Here is a 17221-nt window from a genome sequence, read left to right as displayed (position 1 = left end):
TATTTACTAGTCTCTCTAGAGACAGACATGTTGCCTGCCTCAATATTCCAATGTTCTGGCCATTGCCTAGCTCACAATGTTCTGGGATATCTAAGACTACATACAGTTGAAATCTGAAGTTTACATACACCTTACCAAGTACATAGTTTTCACAATTCTTGACATTTAATCCTAGTAGAAATTCCCTGTCTTATGTCAGTTGGGATCACCACTTTATTTTAAGAATGTGAAATGTCAGAATAATAGTAGCTTTCATTTCTCTCATCACATTCCCAGTGGGTCAGAAGTTTACATACACTCAATTAGTATTTGGTAGCATTGCCTTTAAATTGTTTAACTTGGGTCAAACGTTTTTGGTAGCCTTCCACAAGCTTCCCGCAATAAGTTGGGGGAATTTTGGCCCATTCCTCCTGACAGAGCTGGTGTAACTGAGTCAAGTTTGTAGGTCTCCATGCTCGCACACGCTTTTTCAGCTCTGCCCACAAATGTTCTATAGGATTGAGGTCAGGGCTGTGTGATGGCCACACCAATACCTTGACTCATTTTACTGTGGATATAGATACTTTTGTACCTGTTTCCTCCAGCATCTTCACAAGGTCCTTTGCTGTTGTTCTGGGATTAATTAGCCCTTTTCACACCAAAATACGTTCATCTCTAGGAGACAGAACGCGTCTCCTTCCTGAGCGGTACGAGGGCTGCGTGGTCCAATGGTGTTTGTACAGATGAACGTGGTACCTTCAGGCGTTTCGAAACTGCTCCCAAGGATGAACCAGTGTTGTGGAGGTCCACAATCATTTTTCTGGGGTCTTGGCTGATTTCTTTTGATTTCCCCATGATGTCAAGCAAAGAGGCACTGAGTTTGAAGGTAGGCCTTGAAATACATCCACAGGTACACATCCAATTGACTTAAATTATGTAAATTAGACTATCAGAAGCTCCTAAAGCCATGACATCATTTTCTGGAATTTTCCAAGCTGTTTAAAGGCACAGTCAACTTAGTGTATGTACACCTCTGACCCACTGGAATTGTGATACAGTGAATGATATGTGAAATAATCTGTCTGTAAACAACTGTTGGAAAAAATGACTTGTGTCATGCACAAAGTAGATGTCCTAACCCGACTTGCCAAAACCATAGTTTGTTAACAAGAAATGTGTGGAGTGGTTGAAAAAAGAGTTTTAATGACTCCAACCTAAGTGTATGCAAACCTCCGACTTCAACTGTATTTACCTGTGCCCTAAACCCTTCCTGCTCTGTACATTCAGACTCTGTATAGCTCTTATCTATGGCAGAATACAGGTGACTATCAGAGCACACAGGAAGTTCTTGTAAAGTAGAACTTCCTTCTGCTTTGCTGTGCCCATCCACTGTAGGCCAACAAACCCATTGAGATATAGTAATAAGGCCATAGTCCATTTTGTGAGGATTAATGCACCCAGAGGGATTTTGACTGAGTTAACGTCTCAGGGTAGCCTAGTTTACTTTTCGGCTCCTTACTGGAAATTGAATGCTTCCTGTTCATTCCAGATGCTCGTTCAGTCAAACAGCCTGACTCAGTTCATTCCTACTGAACCTCCTCTCCTCTTTCACAATCCCGCCAGCTGTCACTTCCTGTCTTGTCGCAGGGACAGGGACTAACTGCAATCTGTCCCTGCATATCTGTGCGTACTGCACTGTACAGCTCGTATGGTGGAATAAACATCATATTAAAACAGGAAGGAAAACAATCCCCAGCCAATTTTCTTTGTTGATCTCCAGTTTGTAAATCTTTTGCTGCGGAGGCGAACGACAAAGGATTAGACTTTGTCGTCATCATGTGTGTGTTGGGAAGACAGGGTTACGTGTTTGAGGGACGGAGTCGTTCTGTTTGACATCTTTGTCCTCTGTTAGCAAAGGGGATTTCATCAATTTGAGTGTTTCCTAGTAAGTAAACCATGACTTGCTGTGATGTTTGTGTGTCAGCAGCAATGCAAGACAGACAGCACTGTGTATGAATTACATTTTTGAATGAATGAATGACAATGAATGTCAACGAATGACTGAATGAATGACAAATTGCCAGTTGGCAACCCATCCCTTATGGAATTAATTGACATGTAAAAAAACATTACAATAATTCAATGTGATCCTTTTTCTTCCGGTGTTCTCTGCAGTGCGTTTTTTGCATAACAAATATTTGTATATAATGTATGTGCACACGCTCGTGCACGGGTGACTGCATAATTGCTTCACCTAAACAATGCAATTCCATTTCAGAAATGTACAGTGAGACTACTTTCTACTCATGTATATTTCTGAGTTGCAGCACACAGGGGCGGCAGCAGAAGTCCCACCTCAGTCAGCAGACTGAGCAGAGAATTTGTTTGACTGAATGAAATGCCACATTAGAGTGGGTGGAGAGTGTGTGTGTTTTGAGAGAGAAGGAGACTGCTGTTGTCTAACTACTTACTCTTGCTTAAAATGTTTCCACCCGATGAAACAAAACCCTTTAGTCTTGGTTGTCAACATGATCTCATCATTGGACCAATGATCAGTTGCCCATCCTGCAGGTTTCTTTTATTTGACACATGCATAAAGAAACAATACTCTCCCTTTTATTCACAGGAGCTTTTTTTATGTCACTTACAAGGGCTCTCTGAGAGACAGCGGGGGATGAGAAGGTATTATCATAATAGCAGGGTTTAAAATAAATCGGGAGTAGTGCAGAAGTAGGCTTGCACGCACACACACACACACACACACACACACACACACACACACACACACACACACACACACACACACACACACACACACACACACACACACACACACACTGACACTGACACACACACACACAAACACAAAAGTAGCACACAGCTCCCACCCACTAAACTAATGGGCCCAGAGAGCTTTCAGACTGCGACGGAGAGAGAAACTTCTCTTCCGCAGCCCTTGTTTGCGAGTGAGAGACAGCTGGAGAGTACTGGGCACCATGCTAAACTCAGTTCCGACCCATTTGGAGGAGGACGGCTGGGCGCCCTGGAGGGACGGATGAATACGGGTCACAGGTAATTGGCAGAGTAGGCTGGAGAGCTGAAGGGTGTAATTTTCTGCCTCCCACAGCAAAGAGGAGATGGAAGGATGGCTCGGACTGAGCCGCTGCAAGGTTATTCGAAGATGGGAGATTTTGTGTTCTGTTCCTCACATTCCTGGCTGATGGTGCATGAGAGAGAGAGAGAGAGAGAGAGAGAGAGAGAGAGAGAGAGAGAGAGAGAGAGAGAGAGAGAGAGAGAGAGAGAGAGAGAACAGCTTAAATAAAATGAAAGAGAGAGGGAGAGTGCTACAGAGAGCAGAGCTACATGAAAATATGAAAATTGTTGCAGGGGGTAGATGAGGGATGATGACAGCTTACTACATGACACATTGGCATGGTACACCCTCCTGAGTGAGGAATGGGCTCTGGATTCGGCCCACCAGCACAACAGAAGGCTTATACATTTGATGACCATCCTTCAGAATCATGATGAAGGGTGTACAGATTTTTCAGAACTGAATGATACACGATGGGAAAAGTGTGATCATTTCACGCACAATAGTAAAAACTAGTGCTGTCAACGCTTCAAAATGTAATCGAGTTAATCGCAGGATTTGCTGAGATTAATCATGATTAATCACAAATCCCGAATTTGCTCAAATTGAGCTGTAATTTAAAAGGGACAATCTGCAGTTTCCACATCCATTTTAAGAATGATAATGTAATGATATGTACCCCTTGACTCATATCAATGCCTCGTGAGCTTAGTTCAACTGTTGTAGCCCATCAGAACTCAAAATGTAATCTTATTTTTACTCCAATGTTTCTAAACAAGTCAATTTAAACAAACACTGCATAGCCTTAACACATGCTTATGGATGGTTAGATCTTAACTCCATAGCTCTGTCTATAATTTGATAGTGGTTACATTTCTCCAGGCTTTTATTGAAGTCTTGATTCTGTCCAAAGTAACGGTAAGCAAAATCTGGTGGCTTGATAAAGCACACTTTCCTTAATCTCAATGTCAACCTGTTTTGACAGCGCATTATTGTGTTAAGCCGTACAGATTATGCATGTTGATGTTTTCAGTGTATTTTGAGTGCTTCCAGACAAGGCAATTTATTAGGGAGAAAAAAAGTGCACTCAAATGATAAAAAGTTAACTCGAGTTGATTGATTGATTGACTGACTAACTCTGACGGCCCTAATAAAAACACAATCGAAAATCTTCATGAATGGCATCCAGTAGAAAGCAAAGAATCTACCAATATGAATATCATTTTATATTAACAGTACCAGTCAAACGTTTGGACACACCTACTCGTTCAAGGGTTTCTCTTTATTTGTACTATTTTCTACATTGTAGAATAATAACGAAGACATCAAAACTATGAATACAACTAAGAATATGCATGTCCTTGCTTCAGGGCTTGAGCTACAGGCAGTTAGATTTGGGTAAGTCATTATAGGTGAATATTGAAAAAAAAGGGGCGCATCCTTTTTTTGGTTACTACATGATTCAACATGTGTTATTTCATAGTTTTGATGTCTTCGTTATTATTCTACAACGTAGAAAATAGTACAAATAAAGAGAAACCCTTGAATGAGTAGGTGTGTCCAAACCTTTGACTGCTACTGTACATGTAAACAGGGCAGAAAAGTGTCTGGTAGCAGGGATATACAGTTATATCAAACATTAAAAACACATACACAATCCATGTCTCAATTGTCTCAATGCTTAAAAATCATTATTTAACCCGTCTCTTTCCCTTCATCTACATGGATTGAAGTGGATTTAACAAATCAAATCCAATTGTATGCGCTGGACACAACAGATGTAGTAGACCTTACCTCGAAATGCGGCCTTACAACCTCTTAACCAAGAATGCCGTTTTAAGAAAAATAAGAGTTCATAAAATATTTACTAAACTAAAATAAACAGGTTACACATTAAAATAACGAGGCTATTAAGAGGGAGTACCGGTACCGACTCACTCAATGTGCGGGGGTACAGGTTAGTTGAAGTAATTGAGGTAATATGTATGTAGGGGTAAAGTGACTATGCATAGATAATAAACAACAGTAGCAGTAGCGTTAAAAATAAATAAAAGTGACGCCAGTAAGGGATCATAGCTTTCACCCGGATTCACCTGGTCAGTCTGTCAGGGAAAGAGCAGGTGTTCCTCATGTTTTGTACACTCAATAAATACAAGTGGTCATTTATACTGGTAAAGATAAACAATTGTGACCAATAGCAGGATAAATAGATACATGCTGATGGTAAATGCAATCAATAATCAATAGAGCAGCAGTGTAATGGAGTAATAAATAGAATGAACGGAGTAATGATTTTAGCAGCAGCGTAGGTTGTCTGACTGGGTAGAGATCTGCGGATGGGCATAGAGTCAGTGTAGATCATCTGAGGGAGAGCAGTAGTTGTTACCCATTTAACAGTCTTATGGCCAGCGGATTGAAGCTGTTTAGTTTGTCTGAGCCTTGACACATGGCAATAATAAAGGAGCTAAGTTGGGTCGGAGCTCTCAAGACGGCAGCCATACAGTACAGCGCCATCTTGTATCTGGAGCGCAACGTGTGTCAAAGTGATCCTGACATGAACTGTCTGACTCGGCGCCAGTCATCTCATCTCATTTCCAAGTTCTATATTTTGTGAACTGGGCGGCTGCTCTCTCCTCGCCTGCAAGCTGCTTGGCAAACATAAGCGTGCAGACTGTGCTTAGTTCCAAAGTGAATAGCGTATTTTTTCTCTCTTACCTCGACAAAGCTCCCTCATCCTTTCAAATCCCTCATTGAAATGCCGTGCTCTGAAATTTGGATGAGACATATTGTAATGAGGCATTTCTCATTCAACTGATTCACATGAGGATGCAAGAGGAATTATTTCACACCATAGAGTCTTTATCCTTGCATCTGTATTTCCTAGGTAATGCAATTTCCATACCTGGCCTAGAGTGTGTTCTTGCCTGGAGCTGTGAAACTGGTTATGTGACCAGCATCCTCCATACCTGTTCAACATATTGTTCTTGCCTGGAGCTGTGAAACTGGTAATGTGATCAGCAACCTCCAAACTGTCACGCCTTGGTCTTAGTATTTTGTGTTTTCTTTCTTTATTTGGTCAGGCCAGGGTGTGACATGGGTTTATTTTGGTGTGTTTTTGTATTGGGGTTTAGTAGGTATTGGGATTGTGGTTGAGTAGGGTTGTCTAGCATAGTCTATGGCTGCCTGAGGCGGTTCTCAATCAGAGTCAGGTGATTCTCGTTGTCTCTGATCGGGAACCATATTTAGGTAGCCTGGGTTTCACTGTGTGTTTGTGGGTGATTGTTCCTGTCTTTGTGTTTGTTGTCACAAGATAGGCTGTATAGGTTTTCTCGTTTCGTTTGTTGTTTTGTATATTAAGTTATTTCATGTATCATTCATTTTTCATTAAAGAACATGAATAACCACCACGCCGCATTTTGGTCCGACTCTCTTTCAACAGACGAACGCCGTTACAGAATCACCCACCACCCCCGTACCAAGCGGCGTGTCAACAGGCAGCGACAGCAGAAGCAGCGAAAGGAGAAATGGACATGGGAAGACGTTTTGGATGGCAATGCTTGTTACACTTGGGAGGAGATACTGGCTGGAAGAGATCGCCTCCCATGGGAACAGGTGGAGGCACTTAGGAGAGCAGAGGCAGCTGGAGAGAGGAGCTGACGATACGAGGGAACACGGTTGGCAAGGAAGCCCGAAAGTCAGCCCCAAAAATGTATTGGGGGGGGGGGGCTCAGGGAGTGTGGCAGAGTCAGGGTTCAGACCTGAGCCAACTCCCCCTGTTTATCGTGAGGAGCAGCGATCACAGGACTTCTGGACTTGGGAGGAGATATTGGATGGAAAAGGACCCTGGGCACAGCCTGGTGAATATCGACGCCCCAAAGAAGAACTGGAGGCAGCAAAAGCGGAGAGGCGCTGGTATGAAGAGGCAGCACGGCGACGCGGATGGAAGCCTGAGAGTCAGCCCCAAAAATGTATTGGGGGGGGGGGGGGGGGGCTCACAGGGAGTATGGCTACGCCAGGTAGGAGACCTGCGCAAACTTCCTGTGCTTACCGGGGGGCTAAAGAGACCGGGCAGGCACTGTGTTATGCTATGGAGCGCACGGTGTCTCCAGTGCGGGTGCATAGCCCGGTGCGGTACATACCAGCTCTTCGTATTGGCCGGGCTAGAGTGGGCATCGAGCCAGGCAAGGTTGGGCAGGCTCGGTGCTCAAGAGCTCCAGTGCGCCTGCACGGTCCGGTCTATCCAGTGCCACCTCTACACACCAGTCCTCCGGTGGCAGCTCCCCGCACCAGGCTTCCTGTGCGTGTCCTCGGTCCAGTACCACCAGTTCCAGCACCACGCACCAGGCCTTCAGTGCGCCTCGCTTGTTCAGCGCAGCCAGAGCCTTTCTCCTCTCCAGTGCTGTCGGAGCCTCCCGCCTGTTCAGCGCAGCCAGCGCTTTCCTCCTCTCCTGTGCTGCCGGAGTCTCCCGTCTGTTTAGCGCAGCCAGAGCTTTCCTCCTCTCCTGCGCTGCCGGAGTCTCCCGCATGTTCAGCGCTGCCAGAGCCTTCCTCCTCTACAGCGCTGCTGAAGTCTCCTGCCTGTTCAGCGCAGCCAGAGCTGCCAGCCTGCATGGAGCAGCCTGAGCTGCCAGCCTGCATGGAGCAGCCTGAGCTGCCAGCCTGCAGGGAGCAGCCAGAGCTGCCAGTCTGCATAGAGCTGCTAGTCTACATGGAGCAGCCTGAGCTGTCAGTCTGCATGGAGCATCCAGAGCTGCCAGTTTGCATGGAGCAGCCAGAGCTGCCAGTCTGCACAGAGCTGCCATTCTGCATGGAGCAGCCAGAGCAGCTAGATCTGCCAGTCAGCCAGGATCCGCCAGTCAGCCAGGATCCGCCAATCAGCCATGAACTTCCAGATCTGCCAGTCAGCCAGACTCTTCCAGATATGCCAGTCAGCCAGACTCTTCCAGATATGCCAGTCAACCAGACTCTTCCAGATCTGCCAGTCAACCAGACTCTTCCAGATCTGCCAGTCAACCAGAGTCTTCCAGACCCGCCAGCCAGCCAGGATCTGCCGGAGCCAACTACCTGCCTGAGCTTCCTCTCAGTGCTGAGCTTCCTCTCAGTGCTGAGCTTCCCCTCAGTCCCGAGCTTCCCCTCAGTCCCGAGCTTCCCCTCAGTCCCGAGCTTCCCCTCAGTCCCGAGCTTCCACCTCAGTCCCGAGCTGCCCCTCAGTCCAGCGGGGTCCTTGGTGAGGGTTATTAGGCCTAGGTCAGCAGCGAGGGTCGCCAATCAAAGGACGCGGTACAGGGGGACTAAGACTTGGTTGAAGTGGGGTCCACGTCCCAGGCCGGAGCCGCCACTGTGGACAGACGCCCACCCAGACCCTCCCCTATGGGTTTAGGTGTGTGGCCGGGAGTCCGCACCTTGGGGGGGGGGGGGGGTTCTGTCACGCCTTGGTCTTAGTATTTTGTGTTTTCTTTCTTTATTTGGTCAGGCCAGGGTGTGACATGGGTTAATTTTGGTGTGTTTTTGTATTGGGGTTTAGTAGGTATTGGGATTGTGGTTGAGTAGGGTTGTCTAGCATAGTCTATGGCTGCCTGAGGCGGTTCTCAATCAGAGTCAGGTGATTCTCGTTGTCTCTGATCGGGAACCATATTTAGGTAGCCTGGGTTTCACTGTGTGTTTGTGGGTGATTGTTCCTGTCTTTGTGTTTGTTTTCACAAGATAGGCTGTATAGGTTTTCTCGTTTCGTTTGTTATTATGTATATTAAGTTATTTCAGGTATCATTCATTTTTCATTAAAGAACATGAATAACCACCACGCCTCATTTTGGTCCGACTCTCTTTCAACAGATGAACGCCGTTACACAAACCATGTCTAGATTGTGTTATTAAATGGAGCAGGACTGGTGTCATTGCTATGTGACAAAAACATGGATACATTTTTCTGCATCATTTTTGGACAGAAAGCTTCAGATTTTTGCAATGTTACGTAGATGGAAAAAAGCTGTCCTTGAAACAGTCTTGATATGTTTGTCAAAATAGAGATCAGGGTCCAGAGTAACGCAGAGGTCCTTCACAGTTTTATTTGAGACGACTGTACAACTATCAAGATTAATTGTCAGATTCAACAGAAGATCTCTTTGATTCTTGAGACCTAGAACAAGCATCTCTGTTTTGTCCAAGTTTAAAAGTAGAACATTTGCAGCCATCCACTTCCTTATGTCTGAAACACAGGCTTCCAGGGAGAGCAATTTTGGGGCTTCACCATGTTTCATTGAAATGTACAGCTGTGTGTCATCTGCATAGCTGTGAAAGTTAACATTATGTTTTCGAATGACATCACCAAGAGGTAAAATATATAGTGAAAACAATAGTGGTGCTAAAACATAACCTTGAGGAACACCAAAATTTACAGTTGATTTGTCAGAGGACAAACAATCCACAGAGACAAACTGATATCTTTCTGACAGATATGCTCTAAACCAGGCCAGAACTGGTCCGTGTAGATCAATTTGGGTTTCCAATCTCTCCAAAAGAATGTGGTGATCGATGGTATCAAAAGCCGCACTAAGGTCATAGCACAAGGACATAATCTAGCCTACTATACTAGCCCACTATATCCTACAAAAATAATCTAGTCTACTATACTAGACCACTATATCCTACTATAATAATCTAGCCTACTATACTAGCTCACTATATCCTACCATAATACTCTAGCCTACTATACTAGCCCACTATATCCTACTATAATAATCTAGCCTACTATACTAGCCCACTATATCCTACAAAAATAATCTAGCCTACTATACTAGACCACTATATCCTACTATAATAATCTAGCCTACTGTACTAGCTCACTATATCCTACCATAATACTCTAGCCTACTATACTAGCCCACTATATCATACTATAATAATCTATCCTACTATACTAGCTGTCACGCCTTGGTCATTGCATTTTGTGTTTTTGTTATATGTTTGGGTAGGCCAGGGTGTGACATGGGTTTATATGTTGTATTCGTATTGGGGTTTGTATTATTTGGGATTGCGGCTGATTAGGGGTGTGTCTAGTTAGGCTTGGCTGCCTGAGGCGATTCTCAATCAGAGTCAGGTGCTTGTCGTTGTCTCTGATTGAGAACCGTATTTAGACAGCCTGACTTTCGCTTTGTATTTTGTGGGTGTTTGTTCCTGTCTCTGTGTTGTAGTCACCAGATAGGCTGTAATTAGTTTCACGTTTTGTTTGTTGTTTTCGTATTTCAGTTATTTCATGTACCGCTTTCATTCATTAAAGTCATGAGTAACCTACACGCTGCATTTCGGTCTGACTCTCTTCTTACAACAGACAAACGTCATTACAGAAACACCCACCAAAAATGGACCAAGCAGTGTGTAAACTGGCTACGACAGCGACAGTTTCAGGAGCGAAAGGAGGACGTTATGGACGGTAGAGGCATGGATTATACGACGTGGGAAGAAATCGACAGGTGGGCGGCCGACCCGGAGAGAGTGCAGGAGCCCGCCTGGGATTCCCTACAGCAATGCGAAGAGGGCTATAGACGAATTGAGTCGAAAAGGAAAGCACGGCGGCGCAGAGCGAAAACCGAAAGTCACCCCAAAAAATTATTGGGGGGGGGCTTAGGGAGAGTATGGCTGAGTCAGGAGATAGACCTGAGCCAACTCTCCTTGTTCATCGTGAGGAGCCAAGGAGGAGACCAGAACCAGAGCCAGTGTTAGAGGTGAGCGAAGCAGAGACTGTGAAGGAGTTAATGGGGAAAGTGGAGTGGAGAGTAATGAGGGAGTTGCTAGCTTGGTGCTATAGATATAATATTCGTCCGACGGATCGTGTCGGGATTTGATAGCACCTGAGTTAGCGCTCTATACTCAACCTGAGGTGTGTGTTAGTCGGCTGGTGAAGTTGGTGCCAGCCTCACGCACCAGGCCTCCTGTGCACATCCCTAGCCTTGCACGTCCTGTGCCTACACTGCTCTCAAGATCTCCAGTACGCCTTCACGGTCTAGCCCATCCTGTGCCACCTCCACACACCAGTCCTCCGGTAGCAGCTCCCCGCACCAGGCTTCCTGTGCGTGTCCTAGATCCAGGACCACCAGTTCCAGCACCACGCACCAGGCCTCCAGTGCGCCTCGCCTGTTCAGCGCAGCCAGCGCTTTTCTCCTCTCCTGCGCTGTCGGAGTCTCCCGCCTGTTTAGCACAGCCAGAGCCTTTCTCCTCTCCTGTGCTGTCGGAGACTCCAGTCTGCCCAGCGCCGCCAGTGCTCCCAGTCGGCCCAGCGCGGCCAGTGCTCCCAGTCTGCCCAGCGCCGCCAGTGCTCCCAGTCTGCCCAGTGCTCCCAGTCTGCCCAGCGCGGCCAGTGCTCCCAGTCGGCCCAGCGCGGCCAGTGCTCCCAGTCTGCCCAGCGCGGCCAGTGCTCCCAGTCTGCCCGGCGCCGCCAGCGCCGCCAGTCTGCCCAGCTCCGCTAGTGCTCCCAGTCTGCCCAGTGCTCCCAGTCTGCCCAGCACCGCCAGTCTGCCCAGCGCCGCCAGCCTGCCCAGCGTCGCCAGTCTGCCAGGATCCGCCAGAAGTGCCAGTCTGCCAAGATCCGCCAGAAGTGCCAGTCAGCCATGATCTTCTAGATCGGCCAGACAACCTGAATCATCCAGTTCCACCAGCCAGCCAGGATTTACCGGAGCCTACTACCTGCCTGAGCTTCCTCTCAGTACTGGGCTTCCTCTCAGTACTGGGCTTCCTCTCAGTACCGAGCTTCCCCTCAGTCCCGGGCTGCTTCGGTCCCGGGCTGCCCCTCAGTCCCGGGCTGCCCCTCTGTCCCGGGCTGCCCCTCTGTCCCGAGATGCCCCTCTGTCCTGAGATGCCCCTCTGTCCCGAGCTGCCCCTCTGTCCCGAGCTGCCCCTCAGTTATGTGGGGATCTGGGTGAGGACTATTAGGCCATGGTCGGCGGAGAAGGTGGATGATCCCAGGACGCGAAGGGGAGGAACTAGGACATTAATGGAGTGGGGTCCACGTCCCGAGCCAGAACCGCCACCATGGACAGACGCCCACCACCCGGACCCTCCCTATGCTCTTGAGGTGCGTCCGGGAGTCCGCACCTTAGGGGGGGGGGTTCTGTCACGCCTTGGTCATTGCATTTTGTGTTTTTGTTATATGTTTGGGCAGGCCAGGGTGTGACATGGGTTTATATGTTGTATTCGTATTAGGGTTTGTATTATTTGGGATTGCGGCTGATTAGGGGTGTGTCTAGTTAGGCTTGGCTGCCTGAGGCGATTCTCAATCAGAGTCAGGTGCTTGTCGTTGTCTCTGATTGAGAACCGTATTTAGACAGCCTGACTTTCACTTTGTATTTTGTGGGTGTTTGTTCCTGTCTCTGTGTTGTAGTCACCAGATAGGCTGTAATTAGTTTCACGTTTCGTTTGTTGTTTTCGTATTTCAGTTATTTCATGTACCGCTTTCATTCATTAAAGTCATGAGTAACCTACACGCTGCATTTCGGTCTGACTCTCTTCTTACAACAGACGAACGTTGTTACACTAGCCCACTATATCCTACAAAAATAATCTAGCCCACAATACTAGACCACTATATCCTACTATAATAGCCCCACACTTACAAACCACAAAATAACTCACTTTAACTAACCCATATCCTTTGACATCCCAATTACTACCGTTACTACTGCTGCCATTACTACTACTACCATTACTACTGCTGCCATTACTACTACTACCATTACTACTGCTGCCATTACTACTACTACCGTTACTACTGCTGCCATTACTACTACTACTACCATTATTACTGCTGACATTACTACTACTACCATTATTACTGCTGCCATTACTACTACTACCATTACTACTACTACCATTATTACTGCTGCCATTACTACTACTACCATTACTACTACTACCATTATTACTGCTGCCATTACTACTACTACTACCATTACTACTGCTGCCATTACTACTACTACCATTATTACTGCTGCCATTACTACTACTACCATTACTACTGCTGCCATTACTACTACTACCATTATTACTGCTGTCATTACTACTACTACCATTATTACTGCTGCCATTACTACTACTACCATTATTACTGCTGCCATTACTACTACTACCATTACTATTGCTGCCATTACTACTACTACCATTACTACTGCTGCCATTACTACTACTACCATTACTACTGCTGCCATTACTACTACTACCATTACTACTGCTGCCATTACTACTACTACCGTTACTACTGCTGCCATTACTTCTACTACCATTACTACTACTACCATTACTACTGCTGCCATTACTACTACTATCATTACTACTACTACCATTACTACTGCTGTCACTACCACTACCACTACTACTACTATTTAACAACCATTCAGTAGTGGAAAAAGTACCCAATTTTCATACTTGAGTAAAAGTAAAAGATACCTTAAAAGAAAATTACTCAAGTAAAAGTTAGTCACCCAGTAAAATACTACATGAGTAAAAGTCTAAAAGTATTTGGTTTTAAATGTACTCAAGTATCAAAAGTAAAAGTATAAATATTTTATTTTAAGCAAACCAGACATCACAATGTTCTTGTTTTTTAAATTTATGGATAGCCAGGGGCACAGTTCAACACTCAGACAAAATTCACAAATGAAGCATTTGTGTTTATTGAGTCTGCCAGATCAGAGGTAGTAGTGATGACCGGGGATTTTCTCTTGATAAGTGTGTGAATTAGACAATTTTCCTGTCCTGCTGTAACGGGTGTCGTGGGAAGAAGGTGAGGACCAAAGCACAGCGTGGTAAGTGTTCATCTTATTTAATGAAAACTGAACACTGAATAACAAAACAACAGGAACAGTTCTGTCTGGTGTAAACACACAAAGACTGAAAACAACCACCCACAAAACACAATGGAAAACAGGCTACCTAAATATGGTTCTCAATCAGGGACAACAATTGACAGCTGCCTCTGATTGAGAACCATTCCAGGCCAAACACAGAAATAGAAATTCATAGACAAACTAACATAGACAACCCACCCAACTCACGCCCTGACCATACTAAAACGAAAGACAAACAAAGGAACTAAGGTCAGAACGTGACACCTGCTAAGCAATGTAACAAGTACTTTTGGGTGTCAGGGAAAATGTAAGGAGTAAAAAGTAAATAATTTTCTTTAGGAATGTAGTTGAGTAAAATTAAAAGTTGTCAAAAATACAAATAGTAAAGTAAAGTATAGATACCCCTTAAAAGTATTTTTACTTAAGTACTTTACACCACATCAGCCATACATACTTCAAGACTTGGAAGCAACAATATTTTATTTAGGAAATGTCTCGTTTTAGTTTTGTAAATATTCTTCTCTGAACTTTAAGTGCATATGTATTCCCCACTTTGCAAAAAAATGAAATCACCTTGGCAGAAAATGTAATATCCTTGACTGCCTGCTGGAACACCAACCACAACGGCCTACCTCACGGTGATGCTGTGGCTATTCTGTTTATTTGAGCCTACGGATGCATTAGATGGCTGCTGTGTGATGCCTAGGCTAGAAAAATGTAATTCAACTAAGACACATTCATATCTCCATGATACCAATACATGAAGGTTTTCATTTATATCATTGTTGCACAACAAAATACCACCTCCATACCTATTTAATGATCACTGTGGAAGTGGGACTCCATATCACGCAGAGTCATCTGGAACTGTAGGCCTACATGTTATTCTCCTCAAGCTTCATTCAATATAAATGCATCCTTCTCCAACTCCTCTCATATTTATGAGACACTTTTTAAGTCTGCCAAAAACAATCACGCTACTATCGCGTCATGAGGCTTGTTCGGAAGGGGAAAGAGGATATACTGTACTAAGCATGCGATATACAGTATATCTGGACAGTCCAAACAATAATAGCGTCACGAACACACATCTCTAAAAAGGAATGCACGTTGATGTTCCCGCTGGGGCTAAACACGTAGACGCCATGTTGTTTTGATGTTATTTCTTTCATGCACACAAGCGTTGAAAAAACGTGATGCCACTTATCTAATACAGGATATGTAATGGCCCCCGCCATTCATGCACGCGCGCACTCAGAAATGCAATCGTGTGCTACCAACGAATGCTGTGTCACTGTTCAACATTGAAAACATGATCTAATTAAGATTCCATTCCTGTATGCAGTCTTTGAAAAGGACACTCTCCTTACAGAAAAACCACATGATTTCACATGTGGAAAATCACATGATTTCACAATAAACTTAATTTGGTCTTGTATGACTCGGTAGAGTGTTGTGGAGCGTTGGTAGAGTGGGTTTGATTCCTGGGGCCACCCATGTGTAAAATGGCATCTGTTACAGTATATTATAAGAAAACGTGTTTTTGGAACACTACCCAAGCGGCCATGTTTTCACGTGTAGTTTCGTGTTATCACGTTGCTTTACACGTTGTCACTTCAACTTCAGGTAAGATCACATGAAAAAGTGTGAACTTCATGTGGTTTTTTCCATAAGGGTTATAGTAACGGCTTCTTAGCGGATGAAACCAAATGTGATATTTCAGAGGAGAAGAGCAGCAGAGTGCCTAGCACCCAGCCTTGAGGGTAAGATTTTAGCTAATTACTCTACAGCAATCTCATTCAAATTCCAGGCAAGGAAACCAGCACATTAGGCCAATGGACACACACACCCACACCCACTCATTACCAAAGTTGTCGTGGAAACAACGTAGTTCTCGCTGGCACTGGGCCCGTGTGGAAGGCCCAAAAATTGTCAAAGACTCCAATCACCCAAGTTATAGACTGTTCTCTCTGCTACCGCACAGCAAGTGGTAACGGAGCGCCAAGTCTAGGACCAAAAGGCTCCTTAAACAGCTTCTACCTCCAAGCCATAAGACTGCTGAACAGTTAATCAAATGGCCACCAGGACTATTTACATTCACACCCCTTTGTTTTTACACTGCTGCTACTCACTGTTTATTATCTATGCATAGTCACCTCACCCCTACCTACATGTATAAATTACCTCGACTAACCTGTGCCCCGCACATTGACTCCGTACTGGTACCCCATGTATATAACCTCATTATTGTTATGAAATTTTATCGTGTTACTTTCTATACTATTTTTTACTTTAGTTTATTTACATTTTTTTACTTTAGTTTATAAATATTTTCTTAACTCTATTTCTTAACTCTTAACTCTATATAAGCATTTCACGGCACATACCATTTCATCTGTTGTCTTCGGCGCAAGTGACAAATACAATTTGATTTGGCACATAGGGGTTTGAACTAAACAAACCATTGGGGTTCTGTCTGGGGACTGTACTAGCACATGAAATGTCCCCTAGCTCCCCCAAGGCAGCAACAGCTAGTTATGTCATCCCACAACATTGTTAGGAAGTCTGGCAGATATTAGATCATATTCTTCTGAATCGAACCATACAGCATGCAGTGTGAAAAAAAGAGTATATAACACCTGTTCACATGCTGATCCAGAACCATCAACCAAGGGTTGTCAGTGCTGGTATTTTGACTGACGGGAAAGAAAGCATATAACACCATCCCTATCCCACAAAGCCTTCTCCTCGTCTCATTTTCATACAGGGCTCAGCAGCTTCTTACGAACCCATGACCCACAGGGCTGGGGAGAGAGGAAGGAATTTGAGTAAGAGACTCAGATTCACAGTCCACTGGTTAGAACTGGTTTTCATCTTCCTACTCCACTGCCAAGCCCTTGATAGGAGGCTGTTTTGGGAGGGTTGTAACAGCCTTTGAATTCAGTTGCAGATTATCGGCAGCAGGATGGTGTGTTTTGGCAAAGGCAACTAGAAAAATATACTGAACCAATATATAAATGCAACATGTAAAGTTTTGGTCGCATGTTTCATGAGCTGAAATCAAAGATTCCAGAAATGTTCCATATGCACAAAAAGCCATTTTTGCTCAAATGTTGTTTACATCCCTGTTAGTGAGCATTTCTTCTTTGCCAAGATAATCCATCCACCTGACAGGTGTGGCATATCAAGAAGCTGATTAAACAGCATGATAATTACACAGGTGCACCTTGTGCTGGGGAAAATAAAAGGCCACTCTAAAATTAGCAGTTTTGTCACAGAACACAATGCCACAGATGTCTCAAGTTTTGAGAGA

The sequence above is a fragment of the Oncorhynchus gorbuscha genome, linkage group LG21 (genome assembly GCF_021184085.1).
Source record: "Oncorhynchus gorbuscha isolate QuinsamMale2020 ecotype Even-year linkage group LG21, OgorEven_v1.0, whole genome shotgun sequence".
In the NCBI taxonomy this organism is placed as follows: Eukaryota; Metazoa; Chordata; class Actinopteri; order Salmoniformes; family Salmonidae; genus Oncorhynchus; species Oncorhynchus gorbuscha.
This window is presented reverse-complemented; position numbering follows the sequence as displayed.